Source organism: Fistularia commersonii, chromosome 1, assembly GCF_037954325.1.
Source record: "Fistularia commersonii isolate RoL2024-O1a breed Wild chromosome 1, RoL_Fcom_v1.0, whole genome shotgun sequence".
NCBI lineage: Eukaryota > Metazoa > Chordata > Actinopteri > Syngnathiformes > Fistulariidae > Fistularia > Fistularia commersonii.
The window spans coordinates 28,708,050-28,721,511 of NC_141284.1; positions in this window are offsets into that span (position 1 = coordinate 28,708,050).

Here is a 13,462-nt window from a genome sequence, read left to right on the forward strand (position 1 = left end):
GCAATTCTACTCGTTGAAAATGGCACTGATATGGAAACGCTGCGATCTAATGGTGGGATGCCGTCACTCAGCAGGTCACATGATCTTCATGAGCTGTTGGAGATGCAGTTTATGGTCACGGCATGCGTTTGACTTTTATTTTAAGACAATCAGATCTTTTAAAACGTTCTCGCGGGCCACAGAAAATGAGGCGGCGGGCCGCATTTGGCCCGCAGGCTTTGAGTTTGACACGTGTTGTACGGGATTAATAGTCTGGATTAAACAACGTCCCCTTTTTATTGAGAATAAATTGTTAAAATGTCCGCGGAGCCGAAGCAGCTCTGCGGTTCCGAATGGGTTCGGGTTGGTTTCGCATCGAGGGCACGGATCCCGATCCAGCGCCTGACAGCCGTCGCCCTTTGTCTCCGGAGTCGGATGAAACGTCATCAAAGATTAGAATTTTTTATTCCATTTTTACTCCGGGTTCTCTGGTTTCCTCCCGCGGCCCAAAAACATGCAGCATGTCGATGGCAGACTGTTAATCAGCCAGACATTCTAACGTTGTGTGTCTGAACGGTGCGTGAATGAGAGGCTGAGATCTTCTTTCGGCTTTTCCCTTCAGGTGTCGCCACAGCGAGTCCACTTTCTCCATCCAATCCTATTCTCTGGATCCTCCTCTCTCACACCAACTACCTTTATATCTTCTCTCACCATGTCCATAAATCTTCTCTTTGGTCTTCCTCCAGACCTCCTGCCTGGCAGCTCCACCTTCAGCAACCTTCTACCCAGATCTTCACCATGAACACTCCTTTGTTCATGTCCAAACCATCTCAATCATCACTTTGTCTCGGTCATACATGTCCTGCACCCCTGTGACAAATTTTTCTTTTCCTTTGGTGTTTTCCCTTCAGGTGTCGCCACAGCGAGTCCACTTTCTCCATCTAACCCTATTCTCTGGATCCTCCTCTCTCACACCAACTACCTTCATATCTTCTCTCACGACGTCCATAAATCTTCTCTTTGGTCTTCCTCCAGACCTCTTGCCTGGCAGCTCCAATTCCAGCATCCGTCTACCAATATATTCTCTATCCCTCCTCTGTCCATGACCCAACCATCTCAGTCTGGCTTCTCTGACCTTCTCTCCAAAACATCTAACATGTGCCGTCCCTCTGATAGACTCATTCCTGATCCTCTCCATCCTGGTCACTCCCAAAGAGAACCTCAACATCTTCATCTCTGCAACCTCTCGTTCTGCCTGCTGTCTTTTGGTCATTGGAACAGTTTCTAGTCCAAACATCATGGCTGGTCTCACCACTGTCTTGTACACCTTTCCTTTTATTCTGGCTGATGTTCTTCTATCTCTTGGTACCCCTGACACTTTTCTCCACCCATTCCAACCTGCTTGAACCGTCTCTTCACCTCTTCTCCACACTCTCCTACGCTCTGGACTGTTGACCCCAAGTACCTGAGATCCTCCAGCTTCTTGATCTCCACTCCCTGTAGCCTCACCGTTCCACCCGAGTTCCTCTCATTCACACACATATATTCTGTCTTGCTGCGACTAACTTTCATTCCTCTCCTTTCCAGAGCATAACATGACACGGCACCCAAATTAAAAACCCCTGCATTCGCCTGCAATTTCCTCCAACAGCCCAAAAACAAGTAGAGGGTTGATTTGGGGAAAAAATGGGGAAATGGCGTGAATATTGTGTGAGCGAAAGCTGGGCTCCAGCAACCCGAGTGCAGCATCAGCAGTGGCAATAAATGAATGAAGGAATGATTGAACTCGGCCAATGTGGTTTTGACCCCCTCAGTAGCGCCCCCTAGTGGACATGTTGCAGGCGTGCCCAACAAATGTAAGCTGTACTTTATTTAAGCCGAACGTCCAGAGCAGGAGAAGCAAAGTCAAGATTCCTGCACACATTTTTACCGTTACTGTGAGAAAAAAAAAAAAACAGCATGCAGGATAATTGTTTAGGAGGAGGAGAAGGAGGTTTTACTGTTACAGCTGTCGGAGGGGCGTAATGTTTAACAGCTTGAGCATTAACTCTTTCCCCTCCCTCACACACACACACACACACACACACACACACACACACACACACAAGCGCTCAGTCCTTGGTGATGTGTAGAGCGGCTAATCAGAGATATCTTGACTGTTTGTTTTGAAATTTTCATGGAATTTCTTTGACTTTTTCAATGATGAGGGGATTCCAGGCCAATTTATAGCTCGTTTGTGATTTATTTTTATTAGACTTGGTTTAAGATTTAAATAACAATAAAACTCCTGTATGGAGTCGCCCCCCCCCCCCCCATCCAACACAAAAGAGTTAATGTTTATTTCCCCACGTTAATGACAAAGTGGAAGTTCATTCAAACTGTTTCCCACCTCCGCAGAGGAAGGGAAATAAAGAAAATAAAGACTTTATTGTCGTTCTGTGCACAGCAGGCGTGTGCGGAAGTAAATTTCATCGTTACAGTATCCAGATATAAAACATAAAAAGACAGAAAGGTAGAAGAAGGCGGTGTAAAGTACAAATTGACAGTGAGATGTGCATTTTCAGGTAGATGAAAATATAGAAATCTAATTTTACACCTGTGGAAAGAGTGAGAGTGTGCATGTGGGAGGTCGTGCACTGGTGCACGGCGGGCTGTGTGCAAAAATGCATTGAATTTTGCATTTACAAATCAATTAATGCATAAATCTATGGAGGTCTGAATGTATTAAGATGTGGCTGAGCAGTGAGTGAGAGCAACAATCAGTACTTACAGCAGATTCATTTTTATTTTTATTTTCCACTCGCAGAATTTCTTTTAATGTCCAGATGCAGAGAATAAGTGTCAGTTATTTATCAGAATCAGAATCAGAAAAAATGTATTTGTCCCTGAGGGGCAATTGGGGGACAGATGGGGTTGCAGCATCAAAGTTGTGAACCAAAAACAAAAAATAAAAAAATAATATTAAATAAAAAAATTGAAAAAGAGAGGAAGAATAGAACACATATATATATAAATATTACTGTGAAAGACTGTGCAAATTATTGGTACAAAATCGCTTTATATTTTTTGGCTGTTTTTAATATTTGAGTGTCATTGAAGCAGGTGAGAGGTCTGATGGTTGGACAATTATTTTGGATCTGACCAAGGCGCTGCGCTCCGGCCCATTTAGCGGTTCCACAGAACCGGCGGTCCTGCAGAGAACCTGGTGGTCCTGCAGAGAACCTGGTGGTCCTGCAAGAAATGAAGATAAAGAAGCTGGAACTCACGGCGGTCTTTGAACGCCACACGTCCGGCGTCTCATCCAGTGCACAACCCGAATCAAACTCCTGGTTCTTCTCCGATCGATATGACACACGTGATAAAGCACTTCATACTAATGGTCAATGTGACTATCACACACACACACACACGCACACACACACACACACACACACACGGGGAGGAGGTCAGTCAAGTCGACTCTGAAACCAAAGTCGATTACAGGGGGGTCCGATCGGAACCCGGGGCGTCTGGGCTGGATCAGGCTTGGTGGTCGGGGGGTCAGGCTGAGCCGAAGCTCCTCTGCCGGACCTGAGCTCCTAAAAACCAGCCGAATTCAGTCGATTTTTATGAAGAAACTCAGCCACGGTCTTCGGGCGACTCCGATGACCCGAATTACCCGGGAGATGTGATGTCCTTTGGGCGACATCCTTCGGTGTCTGCCGAGGTTCTCAGTCGTCCAGGTCCGGGGGAATTCTTGTTGAAATCTTCTGGACTTGAATTTCTTCACTTGAAGATGTTTCGCTCTTCAACCGAGAAGCTTCTTCAGTCTTAAGTGCCAGGATTCGGGGCGGGTCCAGGTTACGGTGGCTTGTTGTGTCAATGGAAGAGTTGATGTTGTGATGTTGTGAGGAGGTTGTTCTGCTAACGGAGGTGTCGTTCGTTGGAATGAACCTGGACTGGAATGTGAAAAGGAGTGAAACCCGTTGGATCCCATGAGCTGAGCCTCACGTGGACGTTACCGAGGGCTGCTTCCGGTGGTCTTTCCTGGTTGTTTGGAGGGTGCAGAAGGTCCTGGTCCGTCTTGGTACTGATCCCAGTGAAAGCTCATGTCTGAGGCTCCTCCTCTGTTCAGAGATGGTTCTTCTGTTTTGACAAAGATGGCTTCTTTGATTCTTCTCTCCAACCGTCTGTCTTCTCTGACATTGGTGTCTTCAAACGAGCGGCCCTTGTCCTTCAGGTGGAGGTGGACCGTGGAGTCCTGTCCTCAGGTGGTGTCTCGCCTGTGTTGGACCACCTGTTGGTGCAGAGGTTGTTTGGTCTCTCCAATGTAGACGTCATCACAATCACAGCAGACACCACATCCTCTAAAAAGAAGTCACTGTATTCTAACACATCTCCAGACACACACACACACACACACACACACACACACACACACACACTATATGGTCAAACGTGTTGATTCGGCTGACTTGACTGGCATGTGAACCTAAGTGACATCTCATTCCTAATCCATAGGTTCAATATGAGGTGGGTCCACCCTTTGCAGCCAGAACATCTTCACCTCTTCTGTCCACAAGGTCCAGCAGGGTGTTTATGGAAATATCTGACCGTTCTTCCAGAAGAGCATTTGTGATGTAGGACAAGAAGGCCTGGCTCTCTGGCTCTCCTTCATCCCAAAGGTGTTGTATGGGGTTGAGGTCAGGACTCTGTGCAGGACAGTCAAGTTCTCTGTCCTCCATGTCTTTCTGGATCTTGCTTTGTGCTCTGGTGCACAGTCATGTTGGAAAAGGAAGGGTCCAAATCCAAACGGTTCCCATGGAATTGTCCAACATGTCTTGGTGTGCTGAAGCTTTCCGAGTTCCTTTCACTGGAACGAAGGGGCCAAAAAACTTCACACTTGGCACAGTGCAGTCATACAAGTAACGTTCTCCTGACGACCTCCAAACCCAGACTTGTCCATCTGATCGCCAGATGGAGAAACGGGATTGGTCACTCCAGAGAAGGCGTCTCCGCTGCTCTAGAGTCCAGTGTGGGTTTGCTTTCCACTGGCGCATCCCACGCTTTGCGTTGCACTCGGTGACGAGTGGCTTGGATGCAGCCGCTCGGCCGTGGGGAGCATTTATGAAGCTCCCTGCGCTTTGTTCTTCAGCTCATCTGAAGGACACATGAAGTTTGGAGGTCTGCAGCCATTGGCTCTGCAGAAAGTCGGCGACCTCTTGGCACGATGCGCCTCAGCGTCTGTCAGTTTACGTGGCCTAACACTTGGTGGCCGAGTTGCTGTCGTTCCCAAACACTCCCATGTTCTTCCGATCCAGCCGACAGTCGACTGTGGAATATTTAGGAACCACCGGATTTGCTTCTCAGGCTTCGTCCTATCATGGCTGCTCAATTTAAGTAAATACGAGAAGGACTCAAACAGACCCTGAGCATTTTCTCAAACGTAACCTTCAAGCCAGTGTCTTTTTTTTTTGGATTTTAAAATATTTTGACCAAGATTGACCAATGCAAGTATTGCTGTAGTTGCAACTTTTGAGATGAGATGGTAATGATACCGTGTTTGGGAAGTAGTTTCGCAGCAGCAGCGGCAGCAGGACATACACCGACACATTTTGTGCATGTTTATACTTTTGTATATTGTCGTATTGTTTAGGCGCAGGGCGGCGCAGCGGTTAGCGCTTTGGCCTCGCAACATGACGGACAAGGGGAGCGTTCTGTGTTGAGTCGGCAGGTTCTCCCAATTTACCAAAAACATACGGCAGGTTCATTGGAAAAAAAAAAAATGTGAAAATCACCCCGAATAAGTGAGTGAACGGTTGTTTTTTTGGTATGTTTGGCCCTGACATTGACTGGCGGCTGGTCCAGGGTGAACCAGGCCTCTCGCCAGTTGGGATGAACTCCAGCATCCCCTGACACCCTGAGTGCATGATAAGCAGCAGAAGATGGAGGGATGGATGGATGGATGGAGGGATGGGTGGATGGAGGGATGGATGGAGGGATGAGTGGATGGAGGGATGGAGGGATGGATGGATGGAGATATGGAGGGATGGATGGAGGGATGGAGGGATGGAGGGATGGAGGAATGGATGGATGGATGGATGGAGGGATGGATGGAGGGATGAGTGGATGGAGGGATGGATGGATGGAGATATGGAGGGATGGATGGAGGGATGGAGGGATGGAGGGATGGAGGGATGGAGGAATGGATGGAGGGATGGATGGATGGATGGAGGGATGGAGGGATGGAGGGATGGGTGGATGGATGGATGGATGGATTGATGGATGTTTAGATGAGTGGATGGATGGATGGATGGAGGGATGGAGGAATGGATGGAGGGATGGGTGGATGGATGGAGGGATGGAGGGATGGAGGAATGGATGGAGGGATGGATGGAGGGATGGAGGGATGGAGGGATGGAGGGATGGAGGGATGGAGGGATGGAGGGATGGGTGGATGGATGGATGGATGGATGGATGGATTGATGGATTGATGGATGTTTAGATGAGTGGATGGATGGATGGATGGATGGATGGAGGGATGGAGGAATGGATGGAGGGATGGGTGGATGGATGGAGGGATGGAGGGATGGAGGAATGGATGGAGGGATGGATGGAGGGATGGAGGGATGGAGGGATGGAGGGATGGGTGGATGGATGGATGGATGGATGGATGGATTGATGGATTGATGGATGTTTAGATGAGTGGATGGATGGATGGATGGATGGATGGATGGATGGATGGATGGATGGATGGATGGATGGAGGGATTGATGGATTGATGGATGTTTAGATGAGTGGATGGATGGGTGGATGGATGGAGGGATGGAGGGATGGAGGGATGGATGGATGGCTGGCTGGCTGGCTGGTTTGGGTGCAGCTTGTTAAACAAGGCGTCCTCGTCCATCTATGTTGTTAAAAGTGTCTATCGTTTCTTCTCAGTTTCCTTGCGTCGTGCGAGTGCTTGAAACGTCGCGGCCGTGGAACCATTAAAGAAACATCCTCTTCTTCTTTACTCCAAGAGGTGAATCTAAAAAGAAAGGGCCCTTCACAGAGAGATGGGTCTGGTTTGGTCCAGCCGGATTAGGATTAGGTAACCGGCGGTGAAAGTCCGCGGCGCCGATGAGCCACTAAACTCCTGACCCGGTGCGTGGAACAGTGCGAGTTTAATTGGCCCCGCCCGCTCGCCGTATCGGAGGGACCGCGGCTAACAAGTGACAACAGCCAAAGTGTCGGCCGGCTTGTTAACAGAGGACACGGGGTCCGCCGGGGGCCCCGGGTCGGGGGCCGGGATGCGGTCGCTCCAAGGTTCACCGCTGCGGGGGTATGCCTGGCAGAGATGTGTGTGTTTTTGTTTTTGTTTTGCAGAGGGCAAGCTCCGCGCCGCAGCCGGGGCTCGCCGGGGTTCACGGAGAGGTGAGCCGCTCGGCCGCGTCGCGGAGCTCGGGGCCACACCTGGCCGCCGGCGGAGGCCCCTCGCCCCGAAACCCCCCTCGGGTCCGAGGTTCAACATTCGGAGCGCTTCTGGTCACATGGACGGCGGAGAAACCGCTTTCCACCGACGGCTGAAATCCCTACTTTGCCGTCCGCGGCGCGTTTGGATGTGTGCCGATAGGAAGAGCGCAAAGATTACTAGAAATAAGATAAGATAAGATAAGATAAGAACAACTTTATTAATCCCCAAGGAAATTGTCGTGCCAGAGTTACAGAAAATATAACAGTAATAAATAATAAAAAGAAAAAGGCAGAATTAGAAATAAAAATAAACTATAAACTTTAAAGTGTCTCAGTGAAACTATAAAGTGTCTTAGTAAACAAGTGATAAAAACTATAAGTGTCTTAGTGACAAGTGAGGTAAGGAGTGCACAATAGTATGATAAAAGGAAAAATTGTAGTGTAGCTGTTATGAAATGAATAATCGCACAGTTCTGAATATTGCACAGTGAAATGAAATATTGCACAGTTTTTGTTTTTTTTTTAGGTTAAAGATAGGTTTTTATGGTTGCCGGCGGCTGAATGGAGAGGAATTAAAAAGTCTGATGGCCTCAGGGAGGAAAGACCTCCTGTGGTGTTCAGTAGGTCTTTCCTCCCTGAGGCCATCTGACTTTTTAAATATCCATTTTAAATATGATTGTGAATGGTTAAAAAAACAAACAAAAAAACGGCGTGCGTCGGCCACGCGGGGCGCCGTGTTGACAATCTGGGATGGAACCTAAAATAATGTTTGGGAACAAATATTTATCCCCTTTATTTCAAGTAAAGTGGCTTTAAAACGTTTTAACTTATTCTAAAAGTATTGACAAATTGACATTTTTACTCTTTGCATAAAAAGATATATAATTCCTGTAACCGGGCTTTGGGTTCTTTGTTATTGCTTCATAAAAATGATAAAAAAAAGAAAAGTTTCAGCCGTTAAAAGCTGTATTTATTGAGGCCCTTTGGCTCTGCGGCAGATTTCCTGGCTCCTTCCTTTCCCTAATCTCCACTTCCTGTGTTTCAAAAGTACCAGATTAATAATTCCAGATGAATATTGAGAAACAGACCATCAACCTGAGAAGGACTGCAGACTTTAGACATAAATTGAGGTTGATTTTTTGATATTCATCTTTTTTTCCATTTTCCTTTAGATGTGAGAACCCGGCCTCCTGTCGGCACCTCCTTGTTTTTTGGGGGGGGTTTGACGGATGAGGCGATCTGGAGTCTGGACGGCAACATCGAGCGCCCGTCGTCCCGGCGACGCACGAATCCGACGGATCGACCGACGGCCTCGAACGCATCCATTTTCTTCTTCTGTTTCTTTTTTTTTTTTTAATCCCCCGTCGCCCGATGCGCTCGGCCGGCTCTGACAAGAATGGATGAAGACGCGGCAAACTGTTTCACAGGCCTGGAAATGGCGAGGAACGCAGCGTGGAGCCGTCTCTCGGGAGGGATCCCGATTTTCCACATTATTATACTTTACTGTTGTTACGGCGGGCCGTGCCAAGTCGACGCCGCAGGCGTTTGCGCTCTCGCGATCCTCCCAGCCATTTAAAGACCGAAATAAGACGTGACGGTGGATGATATATATCGAGAAGGAGAGAGGCTGTCTTTTTCAGACACGTTTACAACTATTGTGATATTCTTAGTATTCAAAACCAGTTTGTCTCAGGCTTCACCTGGAGACACAATCAGGTTTTACCACAACTGGCCGTCGACCTTGAAGGAAAGAGAACTGGCGCCGACGCCACTCCAACTCCCAACAAAACCGTCTACCAAAGTGGAAGCGACCCTCTTAGCGCTTGGACCAGAGACTCATCTGGTCCGGCCGAGGCCGACCGACGTGGCCGAGGATTTGTCGCCGCATCCGCAACCTAACTTCTTAAAGGGGGAGGACGGGCCTTCCGACGAGCCGTCACATCGATGTGAGGCGACCAGACGAAGACAAAGGGACGGCAGATGTCGTCGTCGAGCCCTTTTGAGGTGTCGCGGTGACCACCTGGAGACCCCTTCACCCTCGACCCCTCACCAAGTGCTGATTGAAAGGATTGTACAACCAAGTCCTGTAAGCTTTTAACCTTTCGGATTCTACATGACCGTAAGAACGCAGATATCTGTGGCTGTTTGCTGTTTGCCGTGCTCTTCGGTGGAAGAGCGTCGAGTCTGAGAGGCGACGACGAGAAACACGCAAAATTCAGCCCTTTCCGGCCAAAATGACGTCGAGTGCGATGAGACCTCCGCAGCTCAAGGGGGCGCCGTTTCCGGCCTGAAACCTGCATTCGAGGGGAACTGCGATAGTTTTTCAATTGGACCGGTTCCCAATCCTTGTTAATTACAAAGAAAAACAAACATCCCGACAGCCAATCGCGGCGGGGCTGAGCTGACATCCAATCACAGAAAGGGTTCGGGTTCGAAAAGATCAATTTAGCATCCCGCGGAAATTCAACGTCCAGGATTTTCCGACTATCATGAAAAAGGAGATTGGTCATTGTTTGATGTTTTGGAAATCCAAAAATCCCACATTTCAGTTACATGAAAGAATATATGCATTGATATAAAGCAAAGAGACCATCAATCAAATGATAAGAAACCCTTGATTCAAACAAAAGATCGTTTTTCGGAGCGACCGAAGACGTTCATGGCTCCTTTGCCGGCGATGCGAGGGACGTGCGTTACCTTGGTAACCGCTGTAAGATGCGCTATCTGTGAGGGAAATAGAACTACGAGGAGACAGAGCAGCTGTGTGTGTGTGTGTGTGTGTGTGTGTGTGAAGTATTGTATATGCTAATTCCCTCCCGCTGGTCCTGTGAAGACTGAGACCTTTGGTTGCCCCCCGTTCACATTTCCAGCCTTGGTTTTGCCAACAGAAAGAGACACGTTTTCTGGACAGTTTCAACAAACCCCGCCCCCTCCTGACCCCCCGCCCCCCCCCCGCCCCCCCCGCCGCCGCCGCCGGCGTGGACTCGCCCCCCCCCCCCCCCCCCCCGCCCCCACCCGGGTACGAGGGGAAAAGGTCCCGGAGACAGAGCTGTTAATTCAATCAGGAGAGCAGTATGCTCAATTAGGCACCCATAAGGGCCCGGGGGACGGGCGGGGGGGCCCCGGGGGGGGGCGGGGGGGCCCCGGGGAGGGCAGGCGGCCCCGGGGCCCCCGGGAGGTATTAATTGTGGATGACAGTGTGTAAACAGAGGGGTGAATAGCGCCGTGCAGGTGCGGGACACCCCGAGTCTGGACTCAATGGCTCTTTTCACACCCCCGCCGCCGCCGCCGCCGCCGCCGCCGCCGCTCACACTCCTTCCTTCATTCCCCCGCTACCGCGATTTAAAAGAAAAAAATAATCTCATATCTCGGATTAACGTCGAAGCAATTCTGGTCGGATCTATTTATTTATTTACTTATTGATTTATTTATTTACTTGCTGCCGCGTTTGCCTTTTGAGGCCCCCGGTGGCCATGTCTGATGTGTGTGTGTGTGTGTGAGTGTGTGTGTGTCTACAGACCAGATCTCCTGGTTTTCAGGAGCCGGTGAAAATTGCAGCCGTTCGATGTAAAAAAAAAAAAAAAAAAAAAAGGAATTTGTGAAATGAAATCCAGATGAGTCTTTTTTTGGGGTGCAGGGGGAGAAGAGAGAGCGAGCCCCCCCACGCCTTTCACTCAGAGCAATAATTGTGTTCGGTCGTGTTTGACAGTATTAACCCCTCAAGAGCTGCTGCATTGAGCTGGCACACACACACACACACACACACACACACACACAGTGGCAGGCATGGAAACCCCTCACACCCTGGTGGCGTTGATGTGGATTGAGTTTTTAAATAGTTTTTACCTCCTCAACTATTGTAGTTGAATGAGTACAAACTTAAAGTTCATTTACTTTTTAATAACAGTCACCAAGCAGTGTGATGTCTAGTACTGAAAATAATACAAATTGATAAATGGATGAATCATTCAATTAATAATGCATCTTCAATTGATAATAAATCTTAATAAATTAATATAGATGGATTTTTGCCCTTTTTTTAAAGTCATTTTAACCCAGTTTTGCAGGTTTTACATACAGTACATCAGATAGTATCTTTTAAAATCCATACAGAACAGGAAGGAATTATCATCATCATCATTAATATCATTATTATTATAGCAATTAAAACACCAAATGATAAATAAAATGCTATTTATTTGTCATGGCAGTAAGAGTTTCCTCAGGGTTTATTATAACGTAATGACTGCACATGAAATTGATTTGTTAGCTTGAACTCATACTTTAGATTGAAGAAACAACAACAACAACTTAAAATATTATCTCAAAGATAAAAAACACAAAAGTGGCACTTATACTTTCTCTTGTAAAGTCCGTGACTTGTGAAGCATTTCAAGTAAATAAAACATTATTACAACGCCGTTCTGCACCATCCAGTACTTTGTGGTGTTTTGTGTTAACGCACAGACGAGAGAGTAAATTCTGCCGGTTCTCTGCAAGTGTGTACGTGCAACACACACACACACACACACACACACACACACACACACACACCCCAGCTGTCGCATCTCTGGGTGGCCCTCGCTCCGTCTAATTCTGTGTACAGACACCTGCTAATTTTCCTCTGTATGTAGTGTAAGTTGGTGGTGCTGGTTCGGGGGGTTCGGGGGGGTTTTGGGGGTGTTGGGTTGGGCGGGGGGGGGGCGGCGGTGGCACCGGGGTCGGGGGTCGGGGGTCGGGGTGCGCTCTCTGGACGGGCCACTGCGGTAATTGGGAAGTACATTTCCTTTCAGCAGGTCCATTCAGCCCCTGGTTGTTTTTGTTGTGGGACGTTTCTTTCATGTCGGGCCAAACGACAACAGAATCAAAGATCGGAGCTTCGCTGAGCCTCAGCAGAGCCGCCCTCTTTGTCCGGGCCGGGGCGGCGGGTGGGGGGGCAGATATAAAACCGGTCTCGTTAACATTCCAAGAGACACTCCTGGACCCTCCTCTCCTCCACCCCGCTGACTCGGGGCGTTCCAACCCCCCCCAAAAAAAGATCGTCGCCCCGATGATGCCCGTGATGAAGCCGGTGGTGAAAAAAAGTCTTTTCTGCACCGAAGGACTGTCAGATAAAGCAAAAGCACGAGATGGAACGTAGAAATATGCTCTTTTGACCCGCCGTTTGCAGAATTTTGTACAATCAGTCTATTCATTCATGTATATTATTGTCTTTTTTCCCTCTTCTTTTTATTATTCATCATTATTATTTTTTGTTTTTTTTCCAAATTATTATTCTATTTCATTTCATTTTGACATGCTCACACCCATGTGCCCTCCAATCGCCCGGGGACAAATAAAGTTTTCAGATTTTTTCAGATTCTTTCCAAAGGATCTCGACAGGTGAGCGCGCCGACACCCGTTCGCCACCGGGGGCGCCGAAGAGCCGGCGGAGGAGGAAACCGATCGAACAACGGAGTCAGTGTCTGCCGGTCGCTGGCGGTTAAACCGGTGACAGAAGGACCGACGCCATCGTGGAAGAACTCCGAGCAGAGGGCCGCCGCCGGGCTTTTCGCCTGGCGACACCGATGCAGGCCGGAAGGAGGGCGGAACCGGGATGTTTCGTCTCCGAGGCGACCGCTAGGCCCTTTAGCCGCTCTGACGCACCGAAGACGGACCGTCAGAAAGACGGATCTTCGATCTCCATCCCCGACGGACGGACACTTTTGCTGCCGAAGCTTCAACGAAGCCGTCGGACCCGCCGATCATTCGCCGCCTCCCACTTGCAAACTTCTCCTGAGCCCTTTGATGCCCCCCCCCCCCCCCCCCCCCCGTCCATCCATGGCGTGGGGGGGTGGCAGGGGGGTTCTCCGGCCCGCTGCTCGCACAAATAATTAATTCCGACCCTAATTGTGCCAATTCCAGCAGCTCAATAGCTCTAATTACAGGGCCCTTCAGAGGGGGCCCTCCAGGAGCCGCTCAACTGTCACCGCCGCCCATTAAAAAACATCTATAGGGACAAAGACGGGGTGGGCGGGGGGGCGGGGGGGGGGGGGCGGGGGGACCCCGG